We start from the raw sequence: 13,392 nt of genomic DNA, 5'->3' as shown, positions 1-13,392 counted from the left end.
GGTATCAGTAGGTTTTGAATTTTGAATTTTTGTTTTTTTTTTTCCCTTTCTAGCAATCATTACTATAACGTGGACATGTATGCAAAAGAATCACATTTGGTGATCTGTTTGTTTACGTTAAAATAAAATGAGAAAGGACAATACTGTATCACACAGTATATTTGTCCTCCAAATGTTAAAAGTGAGGGGAGGAATGCTTAGAATAAACCTTATACAAAAGAGAGGTTAAACTTAAGCCTTCCACTCACAAATCAGCACTAATTAATTAGAACTTCACATATGCTTCACCTATATACCGACACTGTATGAAAACTGCTGTTTCATATGGAGAAATGTACTTTCAAGAATGTACTTTTTGAGACTGCAGCCTATATACTACTTAAAGTCTGAAGGGCACAACAGTCAACTCTTCAAGTCCTCTTGCTTACAGCTAGTTGCCAATCTTTCTCCAGAAGCCCAGATAACATAGACAAGTCACGTTTTGCACATTAACGAATCTGTTTGCTTGACTTGGTCTTATTAAATCCAAGGTGTCTATTCACTGGGACAAAAAAAATTGATTCCTATATGAAAACATATTAACCCAACGTGAGTTTAGGTTTAGCATAGTAATCTAGTATTATTAAGTTTTAATTACTCCAGCAGTCTAATCTTAGGCCTGATAAAAGATGCTGGCATGAAACTTTACAATGAGAGATTTTCTAAAGCTTGTGGAAATCATTAACACCGATGCTGTTTTGCTTAATCTGTATTTTTAAGTATCACATTTATTTTGCACAGACTAGGAACCAAGTATATCCTGCAAATGCAGAAAGCTTGATGGATCAATAACGTAGCACAAGGATTTTTACCCTAATATCCCTGTTACAGTCTGGTTCTGAAAATACCTAAGCAAATGCCCGTCCTGTAGAACTCGCACATGGTATGACACTAACTGGGCCCTCCTACAGGGGTCAGAACTTATTAAATAATCATGCTGCTTCTATCATACACCTGGAAATGTTTCTACAATAAGGGATGACATTTTAAAAAGGATTAATATATAAAAACTCAATAGTTACAACTGTCAATACTCCTTTCTATTGTGATTTGAACTATTTAGTCTTCCTTTCCTACAAGTGATTTCAGGTGAAACAAAACAGAGTCTTGGGCCAGAGCATTTTAAAACTTGCAAAAAGCATGTGAATGTGTGAATGGGTGGAAAGTGCATTACATAAGGGTTTTAATTTTTCATGAAAACTGTATCTAACAGGAAGGTAAATTAGTTTTTCATTTTTCAGATATAAACACACTTCTCTGTGTTTCTTTGGGCCAGCTTAGGAAAACTAAAAGAAATAAAAGTTGTTGCCAGCGACATTTCAGTTCTCTCTAGATTGCTTTCCTGAATGACCAGATGAAAAAGATCCTTTTCTATGTAAAATGAGTTAATAGTGCTTCCACTCACTGATGTCCCAATCTAATTTATGTTCCTTCTCCCCCAGAGAAGAGAAGCTATGCTGTCTGATACTGTCAATTAGATTAATATTACCAGAAGTGTTACAGATTTTCTGTTATCAAAGACAAAAAGCAATTTGTTTTCTCTTATCTAGCAAACAACTGTGATGCATCACCTAAAAATAGCCAATTACAGCTACCTAACCCACAGATACTGTGGGATGCTGCAGCTAACTGATCTGCAGAATCCAGTACATGCTAGCACTTATGGTGTGCTGGATGGCCAGTTCATCAGCTACAGGTTTACACTACGTATGCTATTCTTCATGTTGTATTTCTGTTCACATAATTTGACTTGATGTTCTCTTCCCACCAACCTTCTTATCAATTCTAAACGACAATAAAGAACATTGTCCTGTTATCCTGAGAGTAATTAATGAAATCTGAATACTGGATGACCTATCTGAGCTATCTGGTTTCTCAAGCTGTCCAATTACATCGAATAGTTTCAACAATTCTCATGAATTGAAAGAGATGAATATTTTTTCTCCCACAAGGTGTGGTGTTGACAATAAGATAAATGATAATCCTAAACTTTTAGATTCACTTTTTCTTTTTAAATAACCCTACACAACAGTCTAGGCAAGGATATTGATATGAATCTTTGGATGTGAATCATAATAGCAGATTTTCACATCAGGTATTTGATTCCATCTCTGAACTCTGAAGCTTCTGTGGTGTGAGTGGCAGCAGGAAATGGCTTTCAAACTCTTCCTAACAGATGGAATAAAATCTGCCAGGTTATTAAATTACTGCACAACTATTTTTAGTTTCCATTTCTAAATCCTTTTTCTTCTTTTGTCATTTAATATGTCATTGCTAATCAAATTTCAAAAGCATTACTATTTTGAAAAACAGAAGCTTCAAATGGCAGTTTCTTATGCTTTCTCCTGAATATTTCTGTTGCTTTTTTACTAAAATTATGGGACATTTATAGAAATTTGTACACTGCAAAAATGGAGAAAGTAAGTAAAAACATCAGTTTATAACAGTAACAGGCACTACACATGTTTTAGTGATGAATAATTGCTGTGAACATTTAAACTGCAGTCTCAGGTTAAAGACAACTGATGAAAGCTAAAAAGTAGAAATGCTCTCCCAATTACAAGGAAACCACAAGGAAATTTCCTCAGCTGGCTTAGGTAAACCATCTCAGAAGTGCAATGTATTTTAGTTTTGATGAATTGTGCCTAGAGAGAACAGGAAGCTACTCAACTCTTGTGAAAATTAAACCAATTGTTTCCTCCTGTGAACTCTGTCACACTGACAGATTTTCTCAGTGTACAAAGAAACCTTTGAAGGCAAAATTTGCTTGTAATTCAAGCGTTATGGAAAAAAAAACCCTCTTTGTTCACATATCAAATCAAATGCTAACTCACTTCTTATATAAGATCTATTATTACTACTACAGCTGTGCAACAGTACAAAAATTATGATATAAAAAGTAAGTATTAAATACTGTTCGCTAGCATTACAATAGATAGTGCAGCACTAAAAGAAAGACTAGAAATTGTAATGTGATTAAGTCAACTGGCAAATTCTGGTTTTACTTAAGAACAACAAACTTCAACTACCTGAAGGGACATTGTAGCCAGTTGAGGGGTGGCCTCTTCTCCCAGGCAACCAGCAATAGAACAAGGGGACACAGTCTCAAGTTGTGCCAGGGTAGGTATAAGCTGGATATTAGGAGGAAGTTCTTCACAGAGAGAGTGATTTCCCATTGGAATGGGCTGCCCAGGGAGGTGGTGGAGTCTCCATCCCTGGAGGTGTTGAAGAAAAGTCTGGATGAGGCACTTAGTGCCTAGTGCCATGGTCTAGTTGACTGGATAGGGCTGGGGGATAGGTTGGACTGGCTGATCTTGGAGGTCTCTTCCAACCTGGTTCATTCTATGATTCTATGATATTTAATTGTCATTAGTGTCAGGGCAAATTACTGTTGATGATGTCAATCAACTAAGGAGTCCAACAGTAACTTGCAAATTGATCCAACATCTGATTTCTGGTAGCACATCAGACAACAGTCAATTACAGACTGAACATAAAAATGCAAAATAAAAAAATTCTACGGGATATACAAAGATTTAGATTGGAGTGATACTGTACATCAGATCTCTAACTTCTAGAGGCTGTACTGATTTACCTCGCTGCCACAAAAGCAATGCAAGATAATGAGAACCTCCCACATTGAGGTTCTATTGAACCTCTCTATTGAATCTCAATCAAGAAGAAACAGGGAACCTTTTTTTGAGACCATTAACCTGGCTAGTGTTGCTTAGCTACAAACACATACAAGTATCAATGAAAGAGGCTTCCAGTTGCTCTCAGGAAGGAAACTACACACACATCTCAACTAAGGCATGGAACCTGATGAACATTTTCCAGTCAGATTATGTAAACTGTGAAATAACTTTGCAAAATGGACAATAAGGTATGATTTCTTAGTAAACACAGAATCTTGTTATAGATTGAAATGAATTTTTAAAGATCAGGTAGTCCAAATCTCCAGACAGTGAGCAGAGACACGTTTAACTAGATCACGTTGCTCAGAACCCCATCCGACCTGGTGTTGTTTCCAGGGATGAGGGTTTCTACTACCTCTCTGAATAATGTGTTCCAGTGTTTCCTCACTCTCCATGTAAAATATTTCTCCTCATAGATGGATTGTCTCCATCTTTCTTATAAACCCCTCTTAAGTACTGAAAGGATGCAACAAGTATCATTTCTGTGTCCCTCTTCTAGACTCACTCCAATAGATTCTTATCTTTCCTTGCAGAGGACCCCAGAGCTAGACAGAATTTCCAGGCTGCGTTTCAATGCAAAACATCCTGCACTGTAAGACATAAGGTTTGCTACCTGTATCATATAACCAATGAAAATGCAGAATGCATTTTCTCTACAGTATCTTGAATTTTATACTTTGTAGTAGAGAAATATAAGAGCTCTCACAATCCTAAGGTTTTGTCCTCTTCCTATTGACTCCTCCTTTGATGATCAGGAGAAAAATCATAGAAAACACACATTTTTAAAGCAGTTAGTCTGGGAGATTAATTTGATGGGCTTTACAAATGAGATGTCTTCTGAAAAGGTATCGGTAAGGATGAATGAGAAGAAGAAAAACTGTGCTTTATAAAAGTAAAGGCAATAACAAAGCCTCCACTAAATGCAAAGCTCCGTGGTAAGAGGAGTTTGACAAAACTCTTACTGTAAGAGTTGTACACTAGCTCTTGTCCAAAGAAGAAAAACAAATGTAAGGAAAATGTGTTGCTTAGATCTCTATGTCTTCTGTTTATCTTACGGGAAATGGAAAAATATAGCACCCTTCAGATCTCCCAGTAACATTGTCCTTAGAGTTTAACTGCCATCTATATCTAAATAGAAAATTAACAGACATTTTCTCTTTCCTGTGATAGTCTTGGCAACAAAATAGTTTACTGGAGGAGGAATTAGGTAGAGAAAAATTAAAAACTATAATTTCTTCATTTAAAATGCAATATTTTACAGTTATTGCAATGATATTGCATTGCTTAAATTACAGCATAGTAAGTCATTCCTGCAGCATACAGTGACACTAGGCCTTTGGCCTCTTGCCTAACAATACACTAGGCAAGAATTATTACATTGTAATTCACACCCTGTCATACCTTATTGCTTAATTAAAGCATAACCCTTCATGACATGACAAGCAATTTAACTGTTACCATAATAGATTATTATCTCACCTAACAGAGTTAAGAGACTATAATCTATTCTTTTTTGTACATGCACTAGAAGTTATCAGAACAAATACATATATGTTTCTTTACATGAGAAGTGTGACAAATAGGTTTAGAAAGAGTAACTAAGAACACAAGGTTGATGTTTTGTTAGAGCTGTTCCTTAAGTAAACTTGCTTTTGTTTTAGATTGTTCATTTGTTTCCTTCATTTCCCTTTAGCAAAAATACTAAGACTCAAATATCAGGTTAGCTGGTTGCCTGCATTTTGTTGTACTGCTTAGCTACCTGCACAGTGAAGTTACACTGTTTTGTTGAATTCTAATGTGGAACTAAACCAGTAGTGAGGCTGAGGTTATAATATCTTTAAAATTCCAGACAAAGAAGTTGCCAGATTAATTTTGCTGCAGTACAGCATTTAGCTATTCTATGCTCACTGTTAAGTAATTCTTAAAACATATTTTTCAGGAATAACTTCATGGATCTTATTAAGATCTGTCCCTCTTTGATGTTTCCCATACTGAAACCAAATAATATAGAAAAGGTTGTCAGTTGTTACTAAAATACATCTGATTATTACTAAAACTTACTCAGGTGAAATTCTGCTTTTGTAAAAGTCAATGGCAAAACTCACAAATTTAGGTGAAATGTAAAATGTGCTACAAAAATACACTAGTATTCCAGTTTATAATTATTTTAATTAATATTAGATATTTTACTAATGCTTTCACATGGGCCATTTTGCTATTAGTAATCCTTTGCTTTTAACAACTGCCACTTTAAAATTAAAATATGGAACTCTTAAATTTTATTTGAATGAAAGTCTGGATTTCTTGACTAGACATTCAGGCAGTGTACATAAAATGCATACAAAGCAATTTTAACACGGAAATTATGTATGCCATACCTCATAGAAGTACTACCAGTTTCATTTAATATCAAGGTACAATTTATTGAGGTTCTGCTGAACTCTGTATGTCTGCAAGGTGACTGGGTTGTCCCTGGAACTCTCTCTGCTATAACTACAAAATGTCTGTGATGTGACTGTGATATAACTGAAACAGCTGCAGTCTTTGATCATGTGCTGACAGTTTATGTACAGATGCAGAATGTGTAATAAGGGTACACTTTATTAACTTGACTGATGTTCTGTTATTTTACTAGTTCCAAAAGCCAAAGGAGAATAGGCTCCACCATATTACCCTGAGAATAATTTATTGTTGCAACTATTCAAAATGAAATAACTATCATTAATGTCTAATTGATTATCACAAGCAAGAGGCATACATTGGCCTTCAGCTGATCTGACATTTGCTTATGATCCTCAAAGCTGGTGCAAGTGCTACGGCTATTATTTTAATTTAGCACAAAACACATTTTAACTAGGGTTTGAAATAGCTGCCAACACTCTGAATGTATGCATATGTTTCCTGTTAATAGATATTTCCACATTCATACAGTCCAGTGAAACTTACAGTGAGCTTTTACCATTTCATAATTACAGAAATACATAAATTGTGAGGGTGTGAAAATACAATAAGACCTTGACAGACTAGTGGTTATACTACAGTGTATAGAAGTATCTTTGTTCTCCTTAACAGCATAAAATATTTTGGTTCTACTGAACTGTTTGGCTTTTCAACAATTCAGATTTCTCAAAGTAGTCAAATCAGAGTGCATATCATTCCCATGTGTCCAGAAACAAAGAAAAATCACACACACAAAGAATCTCTTAATACCTAGATGCTTTGTCTGCATCAGAGCATCTGTCTGGTTGGAAGAGATCTCAAAGATCATCCAGTCCAACCTTTACTCAGCACTGAAGGTTCAATATTAAACCATGTCCCCAAGCTGCCTGAACACTCCCAGGGATGGTGACGTGACTCCACCACTACACAGAGCAGACCATTCCAATGTTTGATAACCCTTATAGTGAAGAAATATTTCCTAACAGCCACCTGAAATCTCCCCTGGTGCAGCTTCTATCCATTTCCTCTAGTTCTCCTGCTTGACATCAAGGAGAAGAGGCTGACCTCCTCCTCACTCCAACCTCCCTTCAGGTAGTTGTAGAGAGCTATAAGGTCTCCCCTCTGCCTCCTCCTTCTCCAGACTGAAACACCACCAGCTTCCTCAGATGCTCCTCACAGGCCAGGTGCTCCAGGCCCTTCATGAGTCTCACTGCCCTTCTCTGGACACACTCCAGCATCTCAGTGTCCTTCCTATAGTGGAGGGGCCCAGAACTGAGCACAGTACTTGAAGTGTGATCTTACTACTGTTGAATACAGGGGAATAGTCACCTCCTGATTGCCATAGAGTTTCTAATACAAGCCAGGATGCCACTGGCTTTCTTGGCCACCTGGGCACACTGCTGGCTCATGTTCAGTCAACTATCAACCAATACCCCAAGGTTCCTCTCCAAGATGCAGCTTTCCAACCCAGATCCCATTGTAGACCTTCCTTACTCTCTCGCAAATTGACACAGCCATCCAGCTTGGTGTTATCTGCACACTTACTGAGGGTGCACTCAATCTCCTCATCCTGATCATTGACAAAGATATGAAAGCAGACAGGAGCCAGTACTGAACTCTGGGGGACACCACTAGTGACTGGGCGCCAGTCAGATTTAACTCTATTCAACCATTGCTCTTTGGGTCCAGCCACCGAGCCAGCTTTTTATCCAGTGTAGAGTGTAAATATCATATGGAAAACACAGGAAATAGAAATTTTCATAACCTTGTTGTATTGTGGATATTCCTAAAGAAAGTGTAATCCCTCTACCCCTCAAGGGGCAGCAGCAGTTAAACCACTGGCTCATTTTTAGAATCCTGAAGTATAACCTCTGAAATATGAGCACCTTTTTTCACACCCTGAATGCTTCCCATCTTACAAAAAAGTAAAGATAAATGTAAAATATAAACACTTCAACTGGGTAAATTTCTTCTATGAAAGTGTGATGCCTATTTCAAGAGCTCCATTTTCAGCAAGGTTTATATGTCACCAGAAATTAAAGTTATGGATAAAGTAAGTTAGTGTTCTAAGTTATCCAAACACTCGAATGAAAATATGGTTAGACAAAAGCTGACTTCTGAGACCAAACAGGTTCTTATTAAACAGGTTATTATTTTACACTACAGTATGGCTTAAAACAGATAAATATTTTCATTTTTTCCCTTAACTACTTCTAGCACCTCTCATATACCATTTGCAATGTAATTCTGCTGCCAAATATCTCTCTGATACATCCCAGTGTGCTCTGTTCCTTTCCATTCACCATGCTCTTACATTTTTGTTGTTGTTGTTTCAATGGATTCAGATGAGAATACTGGACTTTATGCAATTACTTCAATCACATCACTTTAACTGACTCCTGAGCACTATACTGAATTAAATGCAAAGTAAAGTTTATTACTGAAGTACTAAATTCAATCCTGGAAATAAATGATTCCTTGATAAATACTACAAAATCTCTACTTCTGACTGTGGGTCAAAATTAAGAGAACATCTGCAGATAAAACATCCCTCAAACAGTGAAATATTCCATTTTAATAGCAAATCACCTCTGTTCAGAAAGTGTAACTAGCTATGCAACACTATTTGCTATCCAAAGCATTGCTGACTGACTTCTAAGGTATCTTTTGTTTTGATAGTGAATGTTATTGTCATTATTCATCTGTACACTACTGAATTAAAAATGCAAATTTTCATAGTAAAGCAAATGTTACATCTAAAATCTGAAGAGAAGAGTTGACACCCATGGTAATAAATGTTCAATAGTTCTGCAAAATTTTCCCCCTTAGGAAAATACAGATGACAGCAAAATAACTTCTCTTATGGTGTTCTTTTCTCCTACCTTTTCTGATGAGTTGGCTGCAGAAAAATGTATCAATGTGAAGCTCAATTAGTGTAATTTATGTATCCTTGGTTGTCAATCATTACAGTTGAGAGGTGGGACTTTCAGGATCTCTGTGCATTAATTAAGAGCTCATCTCAAAAGAGGAGCCGTTACACCTAAGGACCAAAATTGAGTTTTAATTAGAGTCTAAAAGACAGTATGTCATCTACTTATAAAGCTAGATTTTTTGGTTAAAAAATGAACAGCTATGGGACATTATTAGTAACAATGGAAAGAGCACAAATCTCTTGCTTGTACTTCACAATACAGAAGTAGTTTTGTGTTTATAAGTCTGTCTGAAAAATATGGAGAAGTTCTGTATTACCATGTGGACACCACTCACATTTCAGTCAGGTTCTATGAATGCAGACATGATTATTAAACCCTTGTCAAATTATTCATGCCAGGGCAATGCTGAATGAAGATTATTACACTGATGACGTTAGATTTTATTTCTCTTTCATAAGCAGTGTTTTTTTCTTTTGTGCAGACTATCTTCTGACCACATATGCAATAGGCAAAACAGTGCAGGCTCAGCAAAAGGAGATGAATGGGCTTGTACAATACATCAGCTTCATTCACTGAGTGATACAATACATAGGCGGTTGTTGGTTGGCCTTAGACATGTCAAGGCTCAGGAGAGGTTAAAAACTAGCTGCACTAACTGATGTCAGCTGCCCGAGAGCACTTTGCTTGTGGCATGACTTATATGAGGACAATCAAATATTCTGCCTAGGACTCACTAGGGAAATAATGTATAAATAATTGATGATATAATTTATAAATTAAAGGAAGGAAAACAAATTTTAAAAGCTGGTCTGGAAAATAAACATGTCAGCTAATAACTCAGGCATGAAAAGGGGCACAATTTAGAGAAGAAATAGCTTTACATTCTAGAGAACAGGAAACAATTTGTTTGTCAATGGCTGAAATGAGAAATATAATGAATCAATAAAAAACCCACCACAACAACAAATAGACTGCTCTAGAAAGGATTAGAATCAAACAAACAAAAAAAATCAAACTCCAATATAAACAGAGAAGAAAAAATACTTATAAAAATGGGATTTCAGTGTTATGAATGTTCCTTACTGAAGGACTGAAGCTAACATATACATTACATGATAAAATCAGTAGTAACTCTAAACACTATTGCACAGAAACAAAGCAGAATGGGAAGACACGTCAAAAAGAGAAAAAGATTTATTATGCATGCTAGAATAGCAAAACACAGGTTATGACCTTCTTCATTGTCATTATATTTCATTTTTTTTTTAACTAAGACATATTTGCAAATACTTCAAAGAGATGTTTTTCTTTAACACTTGGAAAACGCACACTATAAATTCCCTACATAGTCAATATACTTGAAAGGTAACGAAAACCAGCAGCAAATACAATAAAATCAGTGCTGTAGATATTGTTGCAAGATTGTTTAAACTGTTTTCTTCTAAATTAGCGTGTGATGAAACTAATAATATAGGGAGGGAGTAATCTTTTTAAGACATTCAGAAAAAAATGGTCAATAATTTATAAAATTATAATCCAGAAAATTTATGGTAATGTCATTAATAAATATTTATAATGATTCTTGCTCAGATGGTTTTTTTTTTCCCCACAGTCTTTTCCCATCCAGGAATTCTATGCTATACAGTAGGTAGAAACACTCCTCAGAACTTAATGGCTAGGAGTATTACTAGATTTCAGTGAGTAGATTCAGACAAAGAAATATACTGGCAGTATACACTCTGAGAATGTTAGTTCTGAAACTTGCTATGTAGAAGTTTAACTTTTATTCTGTGAATTGTTACTGAGGCATTAAAGTGCAATACTGAGAATATCCTACTACTATGGATAGGTGCATATTACTCGATTTGATACCTTCTTTTCTGTAGTATTTTTCACATGATGAAAGAAGACACATTTAATCTTGTCTGGTACCATAAGTAGGTATTTATAAATGGAAAGAGAAAGGAATTTATCCAGAGTTTGCCACTTGTAGTCTCTGAACTGAAGCAAAGTACTGTCTTGTTAACTGCAGTCTCCTGCTAGTCATATTTAGCACATTCCTTGTCAGCTGCTTCTCTTGATTAAGAGGATGGCAGAGATAATAGACACACTAAATTCCAGAACAGACAGAGAATCTTTGTTCCACTAAGCAATGATATGAATTTTATAACTGTTTAATTTGCTGGTATTCTCAAGGGACAATGTCAAGAACTGAACCAGAGGACTGCTAGCAAAGTACCGATTGCATGTTAGCAGCATGGTGCCTTCTCAGCTCTCTACCGTTCCTAGTTTGTCTCTTCTGAGCCCACACTCCAATATGCTGCTTATGGAAGCTAGTCATAAAAGAAGCTAACTCAGACAAAATCTGGATGATCTGCTCAACTATGACTGAAATTTGTGACCTGCCTTAAACTGAATCAGATTCAACATCAAGATTTACAAGCACTTCTCGCCAAGAATCTGGGAGAATGTCAACATGTGCACTGAACAGTTGACAAAAAACTTTCTGTGAATCACATAGCATTATCATCAAAATAACGCTTAAACCTAGATGAGTTCACATATAAAGGATAATTAAAAAGAAATATCACAATTCTAAAGTGTTTCTTAACAATCAAGAGTGTGATGCAACAATTAAATTATATTGCACAATCAGAAAGAAGAGTATCAGTAAAATACTTCAGGCACTCTCCTGACAAACTTTGGACTCTACTAAAGATAGAAAGTCTGAAATCTTGTCCAAAATTTACTCTGCAAACAGTTAAAAAAGGGAAAAGCATCTCCAGAGATGAAAGCAGACTTAAAGCTTCTGTCTTTCCACTTGTGGGCATGTTGGTGAGTACTTGTATTTACTTGCAACTAGTCTACATTTTACAGCCTGATTTTCAGAGGTGCCTAGTAATTAAATTTTAGTGCAAGATCAACATTTAAACTTGCAGGTAAACGATTAATGGGAGATATGGTCAGGGAATTCCTAACTTTTGTAACACCAGTCCAATACTGACGGACAGTAATTGTGCAGAGCTTCTGATTCCTGTTGCTACTAAACAGTGCCCTTCCTGTTCGCAAATGCAAGACACAAAATGATAAAAACTACAAATATTTTCCTATTCATACTTAAGCACATTTACTATAATTCATATATTTAATACTTTACTACATTTGGAGGGAAAAAAAATCAAAATTGCTCTATTTGGGATAATTTTATCCTGCTTTACCAGAAAAATCATGAAATTTTGATCCATTTCCCCCAATCCCTGTGTTATTTCCTCTCACTGAAGATAAATGAACAGTTCAATAAAATTTCTGAGAATTTCCTATAAGAAGTAAACTCTGAGGCAGATATGGCATGCATCTAGAAACAGATTCTGGGTTTGGAATTTGAGGACCACAGTTCATTCTCTGTAAGCTGATGAAACACCAAACTGATTACTCTTGAAGAACACTGTCAGGATCTAAAAATCACTGTAAGTGTTGAAATTAAAGCTGAATATCAAAATGCTTACACAAGGAGCGGAGATAAGCCAATACCTTTAACCTCATTAACATCTGTAATCAGCAGCAGTTTCTGTTGAAATGGTAGTGATGTCAAAAAAGTATTTAAGCAAGAAATATATAGAAGTGTTTAACCAGACACCAGAAAATATTATAAAGAAAATACAATGTAAATGAAATTTAGTAATAGCAAAACAAAAGACATGAAATTTCTCTATGGCCAGCACTGTCTATTCATCAAGCCTGCTTGCTGAAATATATTCATTTATCATCCAGCACTGGAGTCACTTTGAAAATGATTTCATTGTAGTCAGCAACACCCAGAGTGCGAATGGAAGTTATTAATCAGACAGCAATATCACAATGTTTTCTACTGTCAAGACAAGAACCACTGCTGACTCTAATGAATAAGAGAAGAGTTTGTTTTAAATTAGGATGCACCTGTATGTGTGGTAACTTTGGTTTCAGCATTTTGATGCCTCACTTTGCTATCCAGCTAGCCTCTCTATTTGTGATTTTTTTCTTACCTTTCCTAATCTCACTTTCTGTGTTAGTTTGTAGGATCACAGTGGAAACATGACAGAAAGAATTAAATAAAAATAGTATTTTCTTCAGTATTGATTGATAAATTTTGTTTACATTATTAAGAATTGGGAAAGTTAGGAACATTGTGGAATTACTCTTCTATTACTGTGTCATTATGCTATAAAGCTGTTTATTAATTGTGGAGGACAAAGGAGTTATCCGTAACATTTTGCAAACACTTTGTGTTCTTCAATCTGACTGATATC

General features: G+C 35.7%; 1 protein-coding gene across 19 annotated transcripts in view; it reads right to left on the bottom strand.

Annotated features, from left to right (window-relative positions):
• Positions 1–13,392, bottom strand: part of TENM3 (teneurin transmembrane protein 3) — a 1,288,622-nt gene that overhangs the window by 600,204 nt on the left and 675,026 nt on the right. For all 19 annotated transcript variants that reach the window (XM_064148897.1, XM_064148896.1, XM_064148915.1 and 16 more), the window contains one exon: positions 9,056–9,213. The gene's annotated coding sequence lies outside the window, so the exon portion shown is untranslated. The remainder of the gene's footprint in view (positions 1–9,055; positions 9,214–13,392) is intronic.

Source organism: Pogoniulus pusillus, chromosome 9 (assembly GCF_015220805.1).
Source record: "Pogoniulus pusillus isolate bPogPus1 chromosome 9, bPogPus1.pri, whole genome shotgun sequence".
Taxonomy (NCBI): domain Eukaryota; kingdom Metazoa; phylum Chordata; class Aves; order Piciformes; family Lybiidae; genus Pogoniulus; species Pogoniulus pusillus.
The sequence above is the reverse complement of the archived record's forward strand: the minus strand, read 5'-3'. Positions and strand labels throughout refer to the sequence as shown.